The following is a 22,016-nucleotide window of genomic DNA, read 5'->3' on the forward strand; positions in this document are numbered from 1 at the left end:
CTCCAAGCCAGTGTGCAGGACTGATCAACAGTTACTGCAAACGTTTAGTTGCAGTTATTGCTGCACAAGGGGGTCACACCAGATACTGAAAGCAAAGGTTCACATACTTTTGCCACTCACAGATATGTAATATTGGATCATTTTCCTCAATAAATAAATGACCAAGTAGAATATTTTTGTCTCATTTGTTTAACTGGGTTCTCTTTATCTACTTTTAGGACTTGTGTGAAAATCTGATCATGTTTTAGGTCATATTTAGGCAGAAATATAGAAAATTCTAAAGGGTTCACAAACTTTCAAGCACCACTGTATAAAAACAGAATTGTATGGATTTTAAGTGTGAATGGTTGTCTGTGTCTATGTGTCAGCCCTGTGATGACCTGGCGACTTGTCCAGGGTGTACCCCGCCTTTCGCCCGTAGTCAGCTGGGATAGGCTCCAGCTTGCCTGCGACCCTGTAGAAGGATAAAGCGGCTACAGATAATGAGATGAGATGAGATGGATTTTAATCATATTATTGTTTATAAAAAATGAGAGATTCACTCCAATATGACAACAGATTTGATGAATAATCTACTGTTGGTGTATCCTCAACATTTTGTTCAAATGAATGAGAGAAGAAACATGACATACCTCACTGCCTTTCTGAAGTTTCTCGCCAGAGGAAGTGACATCTCTCAGTGCAAGTGTCATGTGTATTATTAAAACTCTTTGTGGATTTTGTGCGGGTTTTTAACAGAGTTAACACAATTGACAGGAACATTGGGACGGATAAAAAAATATGTATTTTTTTAGTGGTGAAATGCCGGCTGTTTTATCTACCACGGCAATTCACCATGATTATAGTAGTAGCAGTGTACATCCCTCCCAGTGCTAATGCTATTGCTAATGCTAACGAAGCACTGTGTGAACTCCACGATGCCATCAGTAAGCAACAAACGGCCCACCCCAATGGCTTTTTCATTGTTGCCAGGGATTTCAACCTGAAAACTGTAGCACCAAAGTTTTACCAGCATGTCAACTTTGTCACAAGGGGAGAACCATGCTGGATTTATTCTATGCCAATGTCTATGGCCAAGGCCATCCCCCGCCCCCACCTGGGACACTTAGATCACCTTTGTGTCCTGCTCACAGCATACAGGCTGCTGCTGAAACCCGCCAGGCCAGTACAAAGACCCATCAGAGTCTGGCCAGAAGGAGCCACTTCAGCCCTACAGGAATGCTTGGAGAGCATGGACTGGAACATGTTCAGGGAAGCTGCCACCTATGACCAGCACATCTGTCTGGAAAAATATACAGACTCTGTGACTGGGTACATAGAGAAGTGCACTGAGGATGTCACTGTTGAAAAGACCATAACCACATGCACCAGCCAGAAGCCATGGCTGCCCTGCTCAGAGCAAGAGACGTTGCCTTTTGTTGGAAGACGAAGGGCCTCTCAGGTTGGCAAGGGCTCAGCTTTCCAAGGCCATCAGGAAAGCAAAATGCCAGTATGAACAAATGATTAACAACTACTTCTGTGATACTAAGGAACTCAGATGCATGTGGCAGGGCATCCAGGCCTTAACAGACTACAAAATCACACCACATGCCAACAACAGTGACGCTCATCTCCCAGACATGTTAAATGACTTTTACATATGGTTTGAAGCTCTGAACAACACACAGGCATGCAAGTCCATGCCCACCCCTAAGGAGCAGGTGCATTGCCTGGCTCCAGCTGATGTGAGGAGTATGCTATCCAGAGTCAACCCACGCAAAGCTGCAGGCCTAGACAACATACCAGGGAGAGTGCTCAGGGACTGTGCTGACCAGCTAGTAGGTGTCCTCACAGACATCTTTAACATCTCCCTCAGCCATGCTGTGGTCCCTACAAGCTTCAAAAAGACCACCATCATTGCAGTGCCAAAGAAGTCAACGGTGATGTGTCATAATGATTACCACCCAGTAGCACTGACTCCCATCATGATGAAATGCTTTGAGTGTCTGGTCAAGAGACACATTCACTCTGCTCTGCCCGCTTCACTGGACCCCCTGCAATTTGCATACCACCCCAATCACTCCACCGATGATGCTATCTCCTACACCCTGAACTCTGTTTTATCACATCTGAAGGACGCATACATTAGAATGCTGTTCATTGACTTCAGCTCTACATTCAATACAATCATCCCCCAGCAGCTGGTGAGGAAATGCTCTCTGCTGGGTCTCGACACTCCACTCTGCAGCTGGATTCTAGACTCCCTGACAAAGGAAGTTTTTTATCATGTTTTTTTTTAATATGTTTATCATGTTGTGTTTTATGTTAGATGTTTTAAGTGTTGTTTGGCGTGTGTGGAAGAGAAAGCTGACTCACTTCACTGCAAAACAAGTTTACCTTCGGGTATAAATAAAGTTACTTGAACTTGAAAGAGACTGCAGTCGGTGTGCATCAGCAGCAGAACACCAGGCACCATCACAGTGAGCACAGGTGCCCCCTCAGCCTGCATGCTCAGCCCACTTCTTTTCACACTGCTCACCCATGACTGCATGGCCAAGTCGGAATCCAACCTCATTGTGAAGTTTGCCGATAACACAACAGTAGTTGGCCTCATCAGCAATGACAATGAAACACCATATAGAGAGGAGGTGAAACAACTGGTGAGCTGGTGTGACAACAATCTGTCTCTTAATGTAAACAAAAGAGATTGTTGTTGATTTCCTGAGAGGGTCGTCTGACCACCCTCCCCTGCTCATCAGTGGCTCTGCAGAAGAGAGAGTCAGAAGCACCAAGTTTCTCCACGTGCACATTTCTGACAACCTCACCTGGTCCATCAACACCAACTCTGCTGTGAATAAGGCACAACACCTTCACTTCCTGTGGAGGCTGAAGATAGCCAGCCTTCCATCGCCCATCCTCAGCACCTTCTACAGAGGAACTATGGAGAGCATCCTAGCCAGCCACATCACTGTGTGGTCTGGAAACTGCAAAAAACTGGAACGAAAGACCCTAAAACACATAGTGAGGACAGTTGAAAGGATTATAGGGGATCTCCCTCCCCTCAATCAAGGACATCTTCCAGGCACGCTGTGTATGTAGAGCCTCTGCCATTGTGAAGGATCCCTCTCACGCCTCCCACAGTCGGTTTGACCCTCTGCCATCAGGCAGGAGGTTCTGCAGCATCAGGACCCACATTGCAAGATTCTGCAATAGCTTCTTCCCCCAAGCTATCAGAGCCCTGAACACCCTGGTGCCACCCAACACCTGACTCCCATAACAACCTGGCTCCCCCATCCCACACCACGTACATAATAGACAATGGACATCCCAAGCGTCTGTGCTCTGTCACTCAAAAAATGGACAGTGGACATTCTATACACAAACTGCAACAATGGACATTTAACATACAACAGCACACAGTCACTTTAAACTGTGCACTAGCACTTTATTCTTACCTCTGTACCTCATCATATTACCTCTCTATCACTTCACACTCATCACACCTGCCTTAGCTCATATAATATTTAAAAGTAGATGGCCTTTCGATTTCATAAAATCGATGAAATTTAGTTCCCTCTGAAATTTGGTCATTATAATGTATGTTTATTTCTGTAATATCTAAAAAAAAAACAGGCCATTCTGTGGCTGAGAAGTTATTTAATTTGAAGGTATTCCCTTCAAAATAATGTGCATGAAATTGCTCGCTTCGCGCTGTCAAGCAGACAGAGGAAGTCTGTGTGCGCATGTGCAGGTTTACTTTGACCGTGCACTGACAGTTACATCATCTTGTGACTAAACAAACAGCTGATCACACCGAGGTGCTCACTGACCACCAATATTCATTAGTTTGGTCCTGCGTTTCCTTTCCTTCACAACATAATGTCTTTTCTTCTCGCTTTCCTTTATTGTAGTCAGTCTTTCATGTTTCATTTGCACACTCACGTCCTCCATTTCCCTCTCCTGTTTCAAATTTGTATCCCACAATGCCTTGCGTGAACAGGGAAAGCCCACCATGTGATGCATGACGTAGTATCTTGTTTTGCATCATAGTAAAGCAAGAAAAAATAGCTGAGAATTTAGGGCCACATGGCCCTAAATTCATGAATTGTTCTATTAAAAAAAAAAAAACACCTAACAAAATTGGAAGTCTGTGATTCAAATTCAGTAGCTTTTGGTCCACTAAACAAAAATAACTGGGTGTCAGCGAAAATTCTTTTTATGACCTAAACTTGAAAAATCTGAAAGGCAGTACAACTTTAATGTTTACTGTTTTGTCGTGATACTTGTTGTTTGCACTGTCTAAGCACCTTGATCCACTGAGAATGACATTTTGTTCTTCTGTATACTGTGTATGTGGAAGAATGACAAAGTTCTGAGGTGTCCTGGTTGAGTTGAGATGAGATCTGTTGATGTAAGAGCATTGAGCTATGAGTTGCTTCTTGGTCAATGTGGATGTTGATCTTATGCTCATCCAAAGTTCCCACATACATTGTATGTAGCCTACTGTTATAATAGCATTCCGTCAATTCCATGTAGGTCTTGTTCCAGTCGCCCACTTATCATCAGCGTGTCCTGGTCCCACAATATCTGACATGGACCATGTTACTCCAGGCGACATCCAAGCCATTATATTTCTCTCAGTCATATTCTGAGGTATGCTTGTGTAACATTGGGGGTCAAAGCTTGGGGACCCTCACTAGAGGCTTGCCCTGACCAGCATTCAAAATCCTGACTTCTTGTTCCAAAGGCGATGACTCTACCACTATGACATTCATAAAAATAAATAAATAAATAAATAAATAGTGTGTGTAGTGTATGTGGAAATGTATGAACTAGAGTTCATACATTTTAATGTGCATTAAACTAGAGTTATTTGTGTCTGGAGTAAAATTGTTTTAGGGCAATTTGCCTAATGCAAAAAAGTAACATTTAGTTCAAAGCTACTTTGAGATTTTTAAGACAAAATGAATGCCTTTCAACCATACTTTTTTTTTTAAATATAATTTTAACCTAGAATTAATACATTTAAACACAGAATAAGTATTTTGAAATATTTTGTAAGGGCATCATTCTATCATAACATAAGCAGAAAGTAAATATGTTATTTTATAAAGTACATTAGAAATGCCAAATTAGCATACTTTTCCAAATTATATATGTCATCAAACGTTTGGACATGCACATTATATTACGACAGTAATATAATAATGCAGTGGTTAGCACTGTTTCCTCACAGCAAGAAGGTTCTGGGTTCGAGCCCAGCAGCCGACAGGGGTCTTTCTGTGTGGAGTTTGCATGTTCTCCCTGTGTCTGCATGGGTTTCCTCTGGGTACTCCAGTTTCCCCCACAGTCCAAAGACACACGGTTAGGTTAACATGGGGCGGCCTTAGGCTGAGGTGCCCTTGAGCAAGGCACCTAACCCCCAACTGCTCCCCAAGCACTGTTAGCATGGCTGCCCACTGCTCTGGGTATGCGTGTATGCTCATTGCTCACATATGTGCGCATGTGTGTGTTCAGTGCTTCAGATGGGTTAAATACAGAGGAGAAATTTCACTGTGCTTAAGTGTACATGTGACAAATAAAGGCTTCTTCTTCTTCTTCTTCTCACAGCAAGAAGGTTCTGGGTTCAAGCCCAGTGGCTTCCAACTTAATTTTGAGTAGGAGAATACACCCATATTTTGAGCAATAAACAAATACAGTTATAGATAATAGCAGTGTGTTATAGCATTCTTATCACTATATCAAAAGAGTGCATTACCACAGCAGCAGCAGTCAGGTATAGCTAGGTTTCATAGTGGTGTATGTGTGAGAGTGTGTATTAGTAGGCCCTGGGATAAGGATTTACATGAGGAGAGTATCAGCAATACAATGATTCAAGACAGTTCAGAAGACCACAATGGGAAGAGCAAACATTTGTTGAGTTTGTACTGGTTGAGAGCAGCTCAGGGCCCAAACCCCCTCTCACTGCTGATCAGCACTGTTGCTGCCATGGCAACACAGGAAGACACAGGTATTTCCTCTGGAGTGGCACTATATGAGAGCATTGCTGACTGAGTATTATTACGAGCCCCAGTGTGGGTGGGTATGGAATAAGTTGTACAACTCTTATGCAAGGGTATAAAGGGATGAATGTAGGACAAACTTAACACAGAAGTCTGAGTTCAGAATTATGTCATTTCACATATGTCAAAATTATTTTTAATGTCCATGCAATTAAATTACAAAGTGGGGGGAAAAAAACTTGTATGCCTCCATGTTCATCTTTTATTAGCAATAAGCTAGCAAGCTGTGAAAAGTGATGTATAGTTTCCTCCTCCTCCTGAACTGTATAGTCAATGTTATAGACTTAAAATGCTAATACTGTGTGTCTGTATGATGACTGATCTAAAGTGATCTAAAGTGAATACACTGCAACCCCGCTATAATGAACTTCTTGGGAGATGTCCAAATAGTTCGTTATACTGAAAAGTTTGTGCTATTGAAATGGACCCATTCTCACACCAAACACTCATGTTATATGCAAAATTTTTGGCACATTCTCCTCATCACAAATTTCTCCTTCCGAGTCACTACTGCAGTTCATTGACTGAGTTAAAGAACCATGAACAGAGGTGATTTCTTCTTCATCTGTTATGAAAATGATGGAGGTTATCGACGTATCATTGTCAATATCCAGCCATTGACTCGCTATGTTTTCTAAATCATCACCATTCAGTTTATTCATGTGTTGCAAATCACCGACAATGTCATTTATGCCATGCAGGGGGCATAAAAATGGCGCCGGTGCACTTTAACTAGGTATTAAGTTTAGTGGTATCAGCAGTCATTTCGTCCTTTTATCAATCCTTTGATCACCGTTCTCGATCGTTGTTAGTGATTGACATCCAAGCTAAGCTAGATAAGAATTTGTTTTATGGCTTTAACACATATTGTTAACTTGACTGCAGACTTGATTACTTATTGTTTGTCTCTGGTGGGAAGAGGAACGCATGGCTCAGTGTGTCACATAAGCAGGTGAATGACAGATGCAATTACAGGAAGAGTGTTTATTTACAAACAGATAGGCAAACAGTTCAAAAATGTAAGACAAAAGCAGGGTTGTGAAACAGGCAATGGTCAAGCAAGACAAAAACAAAATGGCAGAGGCAAAGATGAAAGGTAGAGTCCAAATACACAAAACAAAGTTGAAACCAGAAAGCAATAGAAAAGAAGAAGAAGCTTGGCGGCACGGTGGTGTAGTGGTTAGCGCTGTTGCCTCACAGCAAGAAGGTCCTGGGTTCGAGCCCCGGGGCCGGCGAGGGCCTTTCCGTGTGGAGTTTGCATGTTCTCCCCGTGTCCGCGTGGGTTTCCTCCGGGTGCTCCGGTTTCCCCCACAGTCCAAAGACATGCAGGTTAGGTTAACTGGTGACTCTAAATTGACCGTAGGTGTGAATGTGAGTGTGAATGGTTGTCTGTGTCTATGTGTCAGCCCTGTGATGACCTGGCGACTTGTCCAGGGTGTACCCCGCCTTTCGCCCGTAGTCAGCTGGGATAGGCTCCAGCTTGCCTGCGATCCTGTAGAAGGATAAAGCAGCTAGAGATAATGAGATGAGATGAAGAAGAAGCCTTTATTTGTCACATGTACAAGTGAAAGCACAGTGAAATTCCTCCTATGCATTTAACCTATCTGAACACACGCATGCACACACAAGTGACCAATGAGCACACGCATGTACCCAGAGCAGTGGGCAGCTATGCTACAGTGCCTGGGGAGCAGTTAGGGGTTAGGTGCCTTGCTCAAGGGCACTTCAGCCATGAGCAGAGGGAGGGGAAAAGTGCTGTTTATTCACTCAACTCCCCTCACGTTTTTCCTGCCAGTCGGGCCCAAGGCTGCTTCGCTAACCTTCAGGCCATGGCTGCCCCCATTGGGGCAGCTATACACTATACACAGATACAAGGCTTGGTAATGTGAGAAACTAGGTACAGCATGTACACTACACCAAGTCTGTGTTTAGAGAGAGCCATTTATAGTGCTTATAAGCCACTGTAATCGCTCTATAATCTGGAACAAGTGCATAGTAATTAGTCCTAATGGCTCTGCATGCTCCTGGCATGTGTGGACGCGACAGAGTGATTTTTTTTTTTGAAGATTCCAACTCATTGTCATTAAAGGTGGGGAACACAAACTTAGTTCATATATGTGTAAAAGTTAGTAGTAAAGGAGTTTGTTATAGCAAGGTTGCAATGTACTTGTACATATATACTTCATAACTCATTTAAAGGTAAGCGGTGCTACTTTATTTAATGCTGATGCTGTGCACAGCCATGTTGATTTGATGTCACTTGCTGAACGCAGAGTTGAGTTCAGATAATAAATAATCACAAGTTCCTGAGAAAACATTGAGTTGATAGGGCTTTTTTTTTTCCTAATCATGGATTGGAAATTTTGAGTTCCAACTTTTTTAGGGTATTGGCTAATGTGGTCCTTATGTATTAGAGATTGTGTTATAGCCAAGACCACCTAAACCGAGACCAGGTCATGACCAAGACCAGAGTGTATCAAGACCGTGACAAGACCAAGACTTTGAGGGATTGAGACCAAGTCAAGACCAAGACCAAAACAGGCCAAGACTGAGTCAAAACCAATAGCAGACTGGGGGGTGACGGCCTTTAACAATAACAAAAATTTTGAATTTTCAATGAGTCATGTTACTGGTTGTATTTGAAGCAGGAAACTTTCCATCCAATCACAGTAATGATCTCATCTCATCTCATTATCTCTAGCCGCTTTATCCTTCTACAGGGTCGCAGGCAAGCTGGAGCCTATCCCAGCTGACTATGGGCGAAAGGCGGGGTACACCCTGGACAAGTCGCCAGGTCATCACAGGGCTGACACATAGACACAGACAACCATTCACACTCACATTCACACCTACGGTCAATTTAGAGTCACCAGTTAACCTAACCTGCATGTCTTTGGACTGTGGGGGAAACCGGAGCACCCACGCGGACACGGGGAGAACATGCAAACTCCACACAGAAAGGCCCTCGCCGGCCCCGGGGCTCGAACCCAGGACCTTCTTGCTGTGAGGCGACAGCGCTAACCACTACACCACCGTGCCGCCCCACAGTAATGATGTTCACAAATAAATCAGATAATGCACAGGCAATTTAGTGAAATTCCCACAGTTGTGGTCTTGACCAGTCTTGAAATAAAATCCAGAGTTCTCTATGTCTGAGACCAAGACAAGACCCAGTAAAAATATGGTCATTTCTGAGACATGACAGAGGCCTTCAAGAAGTGGTTTTGAGACCAAGACCAGTCTCAAGTAGTATAACACTAATTAGAGATACAGTGTGGGTGGATGCAGGCAAACCCCATATATGGAAAGGTGTATTTTAGTCACTTAAGAATCAGGTGAGAATACAGGAGTTACAGAATACAGAAAGGAAGTGCATGGATTTTTGATTATGATTGTAATTGTGACATGACTTAAAATTTATACACTGCATGGGATAATTTCTATTTCAGTATATTATTCAGTATAATATTTCATGTTAATTTAAACATCTGCCATATGAAGTTATAGTTGATGCAAAAGTTGTCATGTCCTTGGGAAAAATTGAAGAAGAAAATTTTTATTTTAAGTAACAAGATGTTTGGTTTCTGCAGATTATATTTTATATATCTTTTATAGAACTCTGCCAGATGTTATATACTGAGGTTTGTGTCACTGAGGGCTTTCTGTCACAGCTTCTTTTTTGGATTGCTGTAGCATAAACATACACCCACACCTTGGATGTTTCTTTTTTGTTAATTGTAAAGTAGAGGTACATTCTCTTTTGATATTCCTTTTCAATTCCATCAATTGTATACAAAAAAAAGAAAGAAACCGAAATCATTGCTGGTATTTTCACACTTACAGAGAACTGAAATAGTGTGTAAAAATTAACACTTCATCAAAGTTATGTAGCTTCACTCTGCAAGTCTATAACCCAGAGTCACATTTGCATAATGGATTTGTTTTTAACCAGTGGAAATATGTAAAACCTGACAAACCTTTTGTGTGTAGTTTTAACACTGGATATGGGTCATCATCAATCATATCATCAATCATTTGTTTATTTACCTGCTTTAATAATAATAATAATAATAATAATAATAATAATAATTGATAGATAGATAGATAGATAGATAGATAGATAGATAGATAGATAGATAGATAGATAGATAGATATGTTCTAAGTTATCTTCCTTTAGGGCTAGTAATGAGGTAAAACAATTTAATAATAATGTGATTTGAAACAGGTAAAGTCAACAGGTGATTTTAATCATGATTTGGTACAAAATCAGTATCTAGGAAAGGCTTAGGCTTTGAGGAGCAAAAATATGGCAAGGCTTTCCAGTTTGTCAACAAATGCGTGAGAAAATTATTGAAATGTTTAAAAACAATGTTTGTCAAAGAAAAATACAGAGGGATTTGGATATAGCCCCCTGTACAGTGCATAATATCATTAAAGGATTCAAGGAATCCGGTGGAAATTTTGATGCATAACAGGCAAGGGCACAAGCCTAAGCTGAACACCCGTGATCTCTGATCCCTCAGACAGCACTGCATCAAGAACTGTCATTCATCTATAGCTGATACAACCACATGGGCTTGGGATTACTTTGGCAAACTTTTGTCAAGCACTACAATATTACTTTACTGAACAAAATGAAGCCTTACGTATGTTGATTGTATCCAGAAATATCGTCCACTACTGCTCATACTCTCTGATTCCTAGTTCCTTCCACAGGTAGCAATCAACCATGTACACATTCACACAGTATCAGAGTTCATTAATTCAAGTATTCCACGTGCTCAGAATGGAATATTCTTATTTATAATAGCAAACATTTGTTTGATTTTTTACATTAATTATTATATTAAACTAGTCTCTGTCTATGAATCCATGTACACTCACCATTCCACACTTTTTTTTTTGCATTGCACTTGCATTTGCTGTATTTTGCATTGCACTGTTACCACATGAATGTACACCTGCACATTCATGTGGCAGCACTGCAATGCAAAAAATCATGCAGACACAGGTCAAGAACTTCAGTTGATATTCACATCAAATATTAGAATGAAGAAAATATGTGAGCTGTGTGACTTTAACTGTGGCATGGGTGTTGAGTATTTCAGAAACTGCTGATCTCCTGGGATTTTCACACACAACAGACTCTATATTTTCCACAGAATGACAAAAAAAAACCAAAAAAACGAAAGAAAAAAAACATTGAGTGGATGACAGTTCTGTGCATGGAAATGCCTTGTTGATAAAAGAGTCAGAAGAAAATGTACAGATAGTTTTGAGTTGCTAAGAAAGATATAATAACTCAAATAATAAATCTTTATAACTGTGATGAGTAGAACAGCATCTTAGCATGCACAAAACATCGAACCTTGAGGTGGCTGGGCTACAACAGCAGAAGACCACAATGGGTTCCACTCCTGTTAGCCAAGAACAAGAATCTGAGGCTACCATGGGCACAAGTTCATCAAAACTGGACAGTTAAAGATTAGAAAAAAGGAGTGGAACTTGATGTGGTCTTCTAATAAAGTGTACAGTAAATGTATGTGTGCCAGTAAGTCTTTCTCTTTCTTTCAAAGACCATACATGTATGTGTGTAAAATAACAAATCATAAATGTGAAGCAAAAGAGGTATAGTAAGGTGGACTTGTGAGATCTGCCATTGTTCTATTGTGCCCCCTAACTATTATTGATTGATAGTAGTGTTGTCTGTGGCTTTGGAGGGGAAGTAGGCTGCTGAGGGAGGTAAAGAAGGGGGCATGGCCAGACATACAGGTATATCGTGCATGTTGTGTACAGATAGTCCGTTAATATAGCATGTAGTCTGTGGTTTTTTTTTTATTATTAATTACCCATTTACAAGGTAAGCAACTCTTGCAAAACTGACATCCATCCATCCATTATCCATAACCACTTATCCTGTGCAGGGTCGCGGGCAAGCTGGGACCTATCCTAGCTGACTATAGGCAAGAGGCGGGGTACACTCTGGACAAGTCGCCAGATCATCGCAGGGCTGACACATAGAGACAAACAACCATTCACACTCACACCTACGGTCAATTTAGAGCCACCAATTAGCCTAACCTGCATGTCTTTGGACTGTGAGGGAAACTGGAGCACCTGGAGGAAACCCATGCAAACACAGGGAGAACATGCAAACTCCACACAGAAAGGCCCCCGTCGGCCACGGGGCTTGATCCCAGAACCTTCTTGCTGTGAGGCGACAGTGCTAACCACTACACCACCGTGCCACCCCAAAACTGACATTGGGACTGTATACAAGACTAATGAGTTTTAGCTATAACTAAGCTCATTATATAATTTGAGTTAAAGGTGCTGACTACAAAGTTGAATTCTGGGCAAAATGTTCTGTCTATAGCTTCGAGATGTGATACTGCACACACTGTGTACCCTATGTATCACTGTTTTGCCAAGATAAAATGTGTCCTGCATTTTATGATTCCGAAAATTGCTGAAACAAGCAAGCAGCAATATCACGTGACCACTGTGGGGTGTGTTTGACCTACTTTTAACCAAAGCAAGTCGGCATGGGCAAACATTGTGGACTCCGCTCTCCCACAAGCTAAAAGCCAGCGGAAAAGAAAAGGAAAGCCTGCCGAGTGAGTGCAACTACAAGATAGAGCAAGGTTAGATGCTGTAATTTTTCTGGACAGATAACTAAATCATTCTAGCTAGCATTTTGCTATCTTAGCCTTAGAATGCATGTACATGACTCCACAGTAGTGAGCATGGAGTTATAGGGGCCTTTAACATGACGTCGTCGTAACTGCGGATTTGTTTATTCTGGTGTTTGACAATGACCGGCACAAGTGTATGCGAGTGATTGTAGGCCCAATTCAGTATATCTAAAAGAACAATGCCAAAGACCTGTAGTTTTGGATGTAATAACAGATGTGGACATAAGCCTGGTTTAACTTTTCACTGCTTCCCGGCAAACCCAGAAAGATGAGAAAAATGGCGAGTTGCAGTTAAACAGGAAGACTGGCTGCCAACAAAGTATTCCTGTGTGTGTGGAGAACATTTTATATCAGGTTAGTGTGAAAGCTCTGTGCAACGTTAAGATGCATATCCGGATGTGGGCTTTGGATGCAATATATTTTATTAGACCTAATGCGAGAATAGCAACATGTTAGTTATGTACTGATAATGTAGATGAGGCTAAACACCATAAAATATGCTAGATCTAGGCCATGGCATGTTTATTACTCTTAAAAGTCCATGTTTGAGCTTATCTTCATCATAACAAGGTATTTTTCTTCATTGGAATTTCCCATAAAATTCTGGCATGCACAAAACCTGCCCTGAAATATTGGTAGGCATCTGTACTTTCATATGCCTTTAGCATCTCTCCAGTGTATTTAGAAATCCCAAATAATAAAAGGTTCAGAATGCCGTGGTGTTCCATATCCGGGAGCTGGTTTGCCGTACACTTTTTAAGTGGAATAAATACATCTGTGGGTAAATTAAGAAAAAGCCTTTATTTTTGTCACATATACTAGGCATATCAGATGCTCGCTGGCCGTGCTGTGAAAATTGTACATACAGACGCTCATCTAAGTTTCCAAATCTGTCATTGCTTAACTCTTGAATATTTTCTATCATGAATAGTATCATTAAAAAGCTTATACTTTCTGCTTTCCAAAGATATTCATCACATTAAGATTTGTTTAGTACTTTGGAAGTAACGGCAGGTTGAAGTTGGTACAACAGAGTGCATTCTATGCTCATGGGGCATCGGGAAACTGACGGTGATTTCTGAGTCACAGGAAAGTGGTCAGGCTTACTTCTGATTGGTTTCCAACTGGATTACTCATGAATATCACTCAGATAACTTTTATAGGGATGTTCTCTAGCCCTCACTGTTTCTGCTGAATACTTCATCAGAAACAGTGAGAGCTAGAGAACATCCCTATAAAAGTTATCTGATTGATATAATATGGGGTGTAGGGAGATCTGCTTAGAGGTAGTACCCTTTGGTGTCAGGCAGCTGCACCCTACCTAGCAGAGTGGATGAGAACTCCTGGTCCCCATCCATCGCCTAAATCTCTCAAATGCTGGCTCCAAGCACCACACTCCGGTACACCATCTCAGCTGGCAGGCTAAACCATGTGAAGTGAACAAGAACATCAAGAACTCAGTAATGGGGTGCTGTCCAATATCCAGCAGGTTTATGACAATCCACCTGTGAGCTGCTCTTTTTAACATCACAATAATCCAAGTATACACACCAAGAGCAGAATATGATGATGACAAAGTCAAAGAATTCTACTCACAGCTCCAAGAAACGACTGACAAAGTAAACAAGAAAGACATTCTGATTATCCAAGTGGGAGAGGATGCACAAGACCACTGGGGAAAATTTTATGGACCGTCCTGTAATGCTGTCACCAATGAAAGGGGAATACACCTGTTGGAATTTGCCAGCTACAATGACATGGCACTTGCGAACACTCTGGGAGAGCACAAGGCGTCCTGATGCTGGTCCTGGCATGCACCAAATGGCGTGCACCACAACCAGATCGACTACATCCTGGTACAAAACAGGTTCTGATCTGGTATCAACAGGGCCAAGACAAGGACATTCCCAGGTACGGACATAGGTAGTGATTATGATCACTTCAAAGTATGATTCAAGAAAATCAACAAACCGAAGAACATCAGGCTAAAGATCAACCTGGATAGACTGAAGGACCCTGCCATTGCAGAAACCTTCCAAGCAACGATCAGAGGCAAGTTTGCACCACTGCTTGCCATAGACAAAGACAAAGATGTAGAAGCAATGACCACTAGTTTTAATGGAGTGATGATGGAAACAGCATGCAAGATACTAGGGAAACAGCACAGAAAAACTCAACCCTGGGCCACAGATGACATTCTTGAAATGTGTGACACATGTAAGAACCTGAAAAAAACCAGAAACACAACAGGAGCAGCCAAATACAAAAAAAAATCTCCAAAGAGATTAGGAAAGGCATAAGAAAAGCAAAATAAACCTGGATTGAGAATCAGTGCTCAGAAATTTAAAAAAAAAAAAAAAACCTGGAAAAGAACAATTGCAGAGAAGCTTTCCAAGTGGTAAAGGACCTCACTAGGCAGAGACAGTCAAGAGTTGCTACTGTCCAGGATAAAGAGGGGAACTGTCTAACAGAGGAAAAAAAAACATTATAAAGAGGTGGACTGAATACTGCCAGAGATCTACAACCAAAAATCCAGGGAGACATTGGTGTACTTGTAGGGTAGGAATCATCAAATGACGATGACTTCCCAATCCTACGTGAGGAAGTGGAAATAGCCATAAGGTCACTGAAAAAGTGGAAAATCTCCAGGAGTGGATAACTTACCTGCTGAACTGTTAAGGCATGGAGGGGACAATGTGATAGATGTTCTTACCAGGATCTATAACAAGATCTGGCAGATCAGGGAATGGCCAACACCATGGACCCAGTCACTCATCATTACAATCCCCAAGAAAGGTAACCTACAGCAGTATCAAAACTATAGGACCATTAGCCTCATAAGTCACACAAGCAAAGTAATATTGAAAGTGCTATTAAACAGACCGAAGCCCCAAGCTGAAGAAATCGTAGCTGAGGAGCAAGCAGGATTCCGTAGTGGGTGAAGCACTACTGAACAAATATTCAATCTTAGAGTCCTAGGTGAAAAGTACCAACAGCATCAATAACACATCTTTCATGTCTTCATTGATTTTAAGAAGGCATTCGATAGGGTATGGCATAATGCACTATGGGCAACAATGAAAAAAATTCAATATGGGCAAAAAAACTGATCCAAACCATTAGACAACGGTATGCTAAAGCTAGCAGTGCTGTACTTGTCCAAGGCACAGTGGGGAAATGGTTTCACACATCAGTTGGGGTCCACCAAGGATGTCTCCTTTTACCTACCTTGTTCAATGTGTTCCTAGAATGTATAATGAATGAGGCACTTGAGCATCATTCTTGCTCAGTCAGTATTGGAAGATGCACCATCTCAAATCTTAGATTCGCTGATGACATTGATAGGCTGGCTGGGTCGGAAGAAAAACTTTCAAAACCTGTGAACAGTATGGATGCAACATCTGCCAAGTACAGCATGGAAATAAGTGCTGAGAAAACAAAGTTCATGACAAACAAAGAGGAACCAATCAAAACAAAATTCACAGTTAGCGGCCACAAACTTGAGGCTGTAAAGAAATTAAAATATCTAGGAGCAATAATCACTGAAGACTGCTCCAAGACAGAAGTCCTGGCAAGAGCAGCACTAACAGTTAAAGCTCTAGACAAATGAAAACCCATCTGGAAAGATAAGAATATCAGCCTTAAACCCAAATTGAAATTACTACATGCTCTAGTACTCTCCATTTTTCTGTATGCATGCAAGTCCTGGACACTGACCGCTGAACTTCAAAGGAGAATACAAGCTAGTATGGTGCTGTGTGGGACAGCTGCCTCTCCAGTAGCTTTGTAGTTTTTAGCTCTTTAAACCTCTTTTTTCCACCTTTTTTTACTTTTCTGCTCTTCTTACGAAGACATAGTGTGTTTTACTTATATACCATGGATATTTTTAACTTTAACACGCATCCAGAAGCCAGTTTTCTCACTTATTTGAGAGAGGATCTGCTGGCCCTGAAAACAATGGGACGAGCCGGGATACGATACCCCATCCCGGCCGAGCTGAGGAGGAAACCCAGGGGCTGCAAAGCTGGAGCTAAGCTAAAGGCTAGGCTAGCGGACAACCAGCGGCGCTACAAACCATCCATTCCCTCCATTATCATGGGGAATGTGAACTCGCTGCCGAATAAAGTCGACGAGCTTTCCGCTCTGAACAACCAGCGGATTTACCGGGAGAGCAGTTTATTTATCTTTACGGAAACATGGCTAACACACCTCATACCGGATGCTGACGTGGACCTGCGGGGATTCACTGCTGTGAGAGCCGACAGAGACACTAACACATGCGGGAAAAGCAAAGGTGGGGGACTCATCATTTATATTAACAATCGCTGGTGTAACCTGGGACATATCTCTGTAAAGACAGTTTTATGTTGCCCGGACTTGGAGCTGCTAGCCATTAGCCTGCAGCCATATTATCTGCCGAGGGAGTTCAGTCACGTGATCACCATCTGTGTTTACATCCCTCCAAGGGCAGACGCAGCCGCTGCATGTGAGAGGATTCACTCTGTCACAACAAGGCTGCAGACACAGCACCCTGAGGCATTTATCATCATTTCTGGGGACTTTAATCATGCTACTTTGGACTCTACTTTGCTGCTTTTTACCAAGCTGTGGATTGTCCAACAAGGAACAACAGGACAATTGACTTGCTGTATGCTAATGTGAGGGATGCATACAGAGCCACACCCCTCCCCCCACTAGGGAAGTCTGACCACAACCTGGTTCATCTACAGCCGAAATACACCCCCCTGGTTAAAGGCAGCCTGCAACAACAAGGTTCATCAGGAGGTGGTCCCCTGAAAAGGAAGATGCCCTCAGGGACTGTTATGACATCACAGGCTGGGATGTGCTGCTTACCCCACACTGTGAGGACATAGAGAGGCTGACACACTGTCTGACAGATTACCTTAACTTCTGTGCAGACATGGTCTCCCCCGCTAAGACTGTACGGTGTTACCCTAATAACAAGCCATGGGTAACACAGGAAGTCAAAGCTGTCCTCAACAGGAAAAAGGCTGCCTTCAGGAGCAGGGATAGGGAGGCAATGAAAGCAGCACAGCAGGAGGTAAAACGCTGCGTGAAGGAAGCTAAGGACAGCTACAGGAGGAAGGTGGAGCAGAAGCTGAAGGAGAACAGCATGAGGGAGGTCTGGGAAGGCGTGAAAACCATCACAGGCCACAATACAAAGACCAGAGTCATTGAGGGGACAGTGGAGAGGGCGAATGAGTTGAATGACTTTTTCAATCGGTTCAACCAGCCCACGTCCCCCCCACCCTCTCCCTCACTGCAGCCATCTCTCCTTCTTCCCTCAACACACCTCCCCCCAGTCATCACAGCAGCCCCCTCCTCCCCCACCTCAACACAGACTCCTCCATGCATTACTGCAGACCAGGTCAGAGGTCAATTGAGGAAGCTTCACCCCAGGAAAGCAGCAGGCCCGGACAAGGTGTGTCCCCGACTACTGAAGACCTGTGCTGCTGAACTGGGTGAACCACTCCAACACATCTTCAACCTTAACCTGCAGCTGGGGAGAGTGCCCACCCTCTGGAAGACATCATGTATCGTTCCAGTTCCCAAAAAGAATCGGCCCAGCGAGCTGAACGACTTCCGACCGGTGGCACTCACTTCACATTTGATGAAGACGTTGGAGCAGCTCTTCCTCAGCCTCCTCAGACCCCAGGTACAACATGCCCAGGACTGTCTGCAGTTTGCGTACCGGGCAGGTGTCGGTGTGGAAGATGCCATCCTCTACCTGCTACACCGAGCCCACTCGCATCTGGATAAGGGAAATGGCACAGTGAGGATCCTCTTCTTGGACTTCTCGAGTGCCTTCAACACCATTCAGCCCCTATTGCTTCAGGACAAACTGAACAGGATGCGAGTGGACCCCTGCCTGGTCACCTGGATCTCCAGCTACCTCACTGACAGGCCACAGTACATCAGGCTGAAGGACATCATGTTTGACACTGTGATTAGCAGCACCGGAGCACCCCAAGGCATGGTGCTGGCCCCTCTTCTCTTCACCCTGTACACCGCGGACTTCTGCTACAATTCGGAGCTGTGTCACATTCAGAAGTTTGCCGATGGCACAGCCATCGTTGGGTCTATCAGTGACAACAGAGAGGAGTATAGGAGCCTGGTGAGGGACTTTGCTGTGTGGTGCAACAGGAACCATCTGCAGCTCAACACCTCGAAGACCAAGGAGCTGGTCATTGACTTTGGGAGGTCCAGACCAAGGTCACGACCAGTTCTGATCAAGGGAGTCGAGGTGGAGGCTGTGGATTCCCACAAGTACCTCGGGCTGTTGCTGGACAGCAAGCTGGACTGGACTTGCAACACCAAACACTTATACAGGAAGGGACAGAGCAGGCTATACTTCCTTAGGAGGCTGCGGTCCTTTAACATCTGCAGGAAACTCCTGTGGATGTTCTGTCAGTCTGTGGTCACCAGTGTCCTGTTTTACACCATGGCGTGCTGGGGGGCAGCACATCCAAGAAGGACACATCCAGGCTGGACAAACTGGTCAGGCGGGCCGGCTCTGTGGTCGGCATGAAGCTGGACTCTCTGGTGACAGTGGCAGAGAAGAGGTCTATGGACAAACTATTGAACATCATGGATGATGCCAGTCACCCTCTGCACACCGTCATCAGCAACCAGAGGAGCCTGTTCAGTGACAGAATGCTCCTTCCCAAGTGCAGGACGAAAAGACTCAAAAACCCCTTTGTCTCTCATACCATTAGACTGTACAACTCCTCTCTGGGGGGAGGAGGGGTAACAGGAGGACAGAGGATGGGAAGGAGCAGTAGCCTAGCCTAACAATAAGCAATACCGGACAATGTGCAATATAAAGTGCAATATCTCTCCTACCACCCCCCTTCTACCCACCTTTCCCCCCTTCCTCTCTTCCCCATATCTTATTCTTTTTATACATTTATATATGTAAATACTTAATTTATTTTAATTTATCTAGAAGTTTTCTCTATTTTCTCTGTTTATCTGTAATGATGCTGCTGGAATCTTAATTTCCCTGAGGGAACCTGCCCAAAGGGATCAATAAAGTTTTATCAAATCTAATTTAATCTAATCTAAGCTGTCGAAATGTTACAGGAAGATTGGCATAAGGTACACAGACCACGTCACAAATGAAGACATATGCAAAACCATCAAACAACACATGAGACAGTACAAGGACCTGCTGACAACAGTGAAAAGAAGAAAGCTAAATTGGTATGGACACATAAGATCACATGGGCTGTCAGACTATCCTTCAAGGAACAGTCAATGGAGCAAGCAGGTGGGGCAGACAGAGAAAAAAGTGGGCAGACAACATCAGTAAATGGACCAAGAAGACTTTTGCAGAAACACAAAGAATTGCCCAAGGCCGCATACAGTGGAGAAGGCTGGTGAGACATTCATTCAAGCAGAGTCCCCACAACCCCAGGTAGGGTTAGGGGACCAAGGCAAGTATTTGTAATATCTCAAGAAAGGATAAGCATATTTTAATTCTGTAAAAAGCATACTGTTCTACATTCAATTCTGAATTCAATGAGAGTAGTTTCAAGCAATTTGAATTGAATTTGAATTTTCACCTGATATGTCAAGTCAAGTTTATTTGTATAGCGCTTTTAACAATAAACATTGTCGCAAAGCAGCTTTACACAATTTGAACGACTTAAAACATGAGCTAATTTTATCCCTAATCTATCCCCAATGAGCAAGCCTGTGGCGATGGTGGCAAGGAAAAACTCCCTCAGATGACATGAGGAAGAAACCTCGAGAGGAACCAGACTCAAAAGGGAACCCATCCTCATTTGGGCAACAACAGACAGCATAACTATAATATTAACGGTTTTAACAAGAAGTCAGTTTTGTTGACATTATGAACTCTTCATTGATGGAAACTTGAGTGCAAAACTGTTCATGACAACTGCAGTCCTAAAGTTAGCAAGTCAACTGTAGTCCTCAACCATAAAAGCATTACTGTAAGAGTCCAGAGCGTCCTCCAAGTGTGACTTTTAACTGTCCTCATGGGGCCATCCTCCACAGGAGCGATGCGATGAGACTCCAACCAGACACAGGGCACCAGGATGGATCAGGCAGGTCTGAGGAGCAGAAGAAAGAGGTCAGCATCTCGATCCCAGGACCAACATGTAACTCAGAGGGACAGATTGGGGGGGGGGGAGAGGGAGAGAAAACACAGGTTGTTAGGTATGCCCAATGTCACCTGAATAAGTAGGAACAGTATACATATTGCACTGAGTACAAGCAGGGACTCCGGCAACTAACTATGACAGCATAACTAAAAGGGGAGAGCCAGAAGGTAACACAGGCATGAGGGAGCCCCAGGACATAAAGCAGCCAGCCACTACACCGTCAACAAACTCGAGTGAGCAAGTGAGTGGGGACTGACAGCATCCATACATCCCAGTTTACCAAAACACTCTATGTCTGAGGACCCTCCAGATCTACACCTTTACCTCATAAACACCATTAACAAAAGGCTTGACTAAACAGATATGTTTTCAGCCTAGACTTAAACACTGAGACTGTGTCTGATTCCCGAACATTACTTGGAAGGCTGTTCCATAACTGTGGGGCTTTGTAAGAAAAGGCTCTGCCCCCTGATGTAGCCTTCACTATACGAGGTATCAGCAGATAGCCTGCACCTTTTGATCTAAGTAGGCGTGACGGGTCATAGAGGACCAGAAGTTCACTCAGGTACTGTGGTGCGAGACCATTTAGTGCTTTAAAGGTCAATAGTAGTATTTTATAATCAATACGAAGTTTGACTGGGAGCCAATGCAGTGTGGATAAGACAGGGGTGATGTGGTCATATTTTCTAGTTCTAGTAAGGACTCTTGCTGCTGCATTTTGAACTAACTGGAGCTTGTTTATGCACTTATTGGAACATCCAGACAGTAAGGCATTACAATAATCCAACCTGGAGGTAACGAAAGCATGAACTAGTTTTTCCACGTCATGTAGTGACATTAAATTTCTTATCTTAGCGATATTTCTGAGATGAAAGAAAGCTATCCGGGTAATGTTATCAATGTGAGTTTCGAATGAAAGACTGGGGTCAATAATCACTCCGAGGTCTTTTACTGCTGCATATGGAGAAACAGAAAGGCCATCCAGAGTTACTGTGCAATCAGAAAACTTACTTCTAGCTGCATGTGGTCCTAGTACAAGTACTTCAGTCTTGTCAGAGTTAAGCAGAAGGAAATTAATAAGCATCCAGTGTCTAATGTCCTTTACACATTCCTCAATTCTATTAAGCTG

The 22,016-nt window shown here is 43.0% G+C and overlaps 1 protein-coding gene across 5 annotated transcripts in view; it reads left to right on the forward strand.

The window, feature by feature from the left end:
• Positions 1 to 22,016, forward strand: part of gria1a (glutamate receptor, ionotropic, AMPA 1a) — a 342,037-nt gene that overhangs the window by 237,687 nt on the left and 82,334 nt on the right. The window lies entirely within an intron of this gene.

The sequence above is a fragment of the Neoarius graeffei genome, chromosome 8 (assembly GCF_027579695.1).
Source record: "Neoarius graeffei isolate fNeoGra1 chromosome 8, fNeoGra1.pri, whole genome shotgun sequence".
Taxonomy (NCBI): domain Eukaryota; kingdom Metazoa; phylum Chordata; class Actinopteri; order Siluriformes; family Ariidae; genus Neoarius; species Neoarius graeffei.